Source organism: Eucalyptus grandis, chromosome 3 (assembly GCF_016545825.1).
Source record: "Eucalyptus grandis isolate ANBG69807.140 chromosome 3, ASM1654582v1, whole genome shotgun sequence".
NCBI classification, from domain to species: domain Eukaryota; kingdom Viridiplantae; phylum Streptophyta; class Magnoliopsida; order Myrtales; family Myrtaceae; genus Eucalyptus; species Eucalyptus grandis.
Genome location: NC_052614.1, coordinates 40961838 through 40964465, shown reverse-complemented (window position 1 = coordinate 40964465; position 2628 = coordinate 40961838).

Below are 2628 nucleotides of genomic sequence, written 5' to 3'. Positions count from 1 at the left end.
TGCATGAACCACAAAGGCCAACCCCAACGCCATGCTTGATTAGTTTAATTCATTGACTTGATTCCTTCATTGTGATTGTTTTTCTCTATTTGCTATATGTGCATTTTTTTTTCTATTTATATTGTAAACATTTTAGTCTAAGTATCATACTAGAATTATGATAGGTCCATGGAGGTGGCGATCTTAAAGACGTGAAGACGACAAATGGTCAATGTCTAATCCAACCTTATTTTGTACTATTCATTACCCGATATATGTCTCGGGTTCATTTTGTCACGCCTTGATCATCGAGCGCGTACCCATCCCTTTGTGGTCGATAAAATTTTGCAACTTCTTAGGACGAGTCGCTGACCTTTTCATTTTATTGCACATGTGAGTGAATAACAACTCCCCTGACAGTAATCATCTCGAGATAGAAAAGCAGGACAACACATTCACAAATAAACATGCTTTTATAAACATACCGAGTCATGTACAAAAGTCTATACCAAAAATATTTCAAAAGACTAACTCTCAAAAGAAAGCTACCCTATCTGACCTACACTTCTGGTCACCTCAGCTCGGCTCCAAGTCTTCCACCCTACAATCCTAAAAATTTAAGCCTATGACGGGTTCACGCTCTAAACCCCGATTAGGAGGGTAATACGCCTAGAAGCATCATAACCACACAATCACACAATCACAGAGACTTATCTCGTCTCAGATCCTCCTTGCAAGTCAGCACAATTCACATCATAGATATAAACAACATTCATGCTCAAACAATTGGAACGTCAACACTTTTATCTCAACAAAACAAGGGGTCCCGATTATAGAAACAAATCATTATGACACATCCCGTACCATGCCACACAATTTTGTCCCATAATTCGACACATCTATCTCAATCAATCATGCATTCCAATTGATAATTACACCCCTCAAGGGTACGGCCTACTCCCAAGTTCGACGGTCTACTGGCGTAGCCAAGCATCGTCTCACCACCATTGAGCACGACTTCATCTCTCAAAGATGGCATTCTCAAAGGAGTATAGGTCCAGAATCTATTACGACCCGATATCCTAATGCATGGGTAACCCGAAAAGGGATTTAGTAACGTTCAGCGTAATCATTCGAGACGGGTTCTCTTAACAAACACACAACCAATCAATCTCGGCTTAGAACACCGTGCATTGTACTCAAATGTTTCAATTAAAATAGTGGTACTGGTATATTTTCTTCGTATTAAAAATATCCGGTGAAAATAGTAGTGTGTGGGTACATGGTTAGATTGGACCCGAAAAATTCATAACCTCCAATTTAAAATCTCACTGTTTTATATTGTATATAAAACAATTTTTGGTGTTAAAATCGAACACCCAAGATGTTCTAAGTAAATATCGAAATTCACAAATTTTGGAATTAAATACTCAAAATTCCTATCAGCACTCAATTTGCACAAATTAACATCCAATTGCATAAATTGAACACACCATTGCAATCAACACAAAATTCCAATTATTGGCTATCCCGGTCTAATTTCTAGAAAATAATTAATAATTAAATAAATTACCGACAATTAAATAAATTACAAAAAAAATAAATTAAAGTACTCAATTAAATTAACCTAAACTAACCGGGCTATTTAATCGAATTTACAATTAAATCTACACATTCTACCTAATTCAATCTAATTACACTAATTATATAAACTAACTAATTCCTAACTAAATCCACCTAACTATTCTAATTGAACTAACTAAATAACTAACTATATACTTACTCTAACTAAATCATCCTAAGCTTAATTAAGTTAACTAATCCACTTCTAAGTGTCATTAGCCTACTAATTAGGGATTAGAACACGAACTCACCGGTTTAGCACAAAAACTGGTTCACAGCGACGGTGGCGCAACGGCAGCCGAGATTCGGGCTCACGGTGAGGCCGAGGGATGCTTGGACCATGCTGAAAATGCTCTGCAAGCCCACAGCAAAATTGTTGACTCGATTAAGCTACGAAGAAGTAGCTTTGGCGGATTGGGCTGGCTTCGCTTGAGATGACAGCTGGTGCACGAAGGGGAGGCTGAAGTCAACCACAGGATTTTGATGGAGGCTGAAGTTGACCGAAGGGGATGGAGGCTCGGACGTGTGGCACTACAGGGAGGCTTCGGTGGAGAGAAAAAAAAAATGAAAGAAGCTGAAGTTGATTCGGTGGACATGAAGACACGAGGGAGATGGATGGCTGGTCTTCGTGGCAGCTTGAAGGAGCGTCGGTGGAGGGAGATAGGAGCTGGTGAATGAGCAGGCGATAAAGAGAGAGAGAGAGAGTGGGGCTGAGCTTCGAAGAAAACAAATGAGAGAAAGCAGGGACAAAAGGGAAATCGAGGGAGGTCAGTTCGAGAAGAAGACAGAAGCAGCTTGGTGACGTGGAGAGAGCTGCTCTGAGGAAAATGAGAGGTAGCGACCGTGGATAGCAGTTGGCTTTGCTTGATCAAAAAGATTGGAAAAAAAGTGGGGGCAAAGTCCACAAATTATCCACTTAATTGATTGCTTTGTCCCCTAATTCTTTCTAGCTTAGAATTTCCATAAATTATCCAATTTGAGATGCCAAAAATGCAGCCTTCTTCCATAGCTCCGAATTTCCTCAAA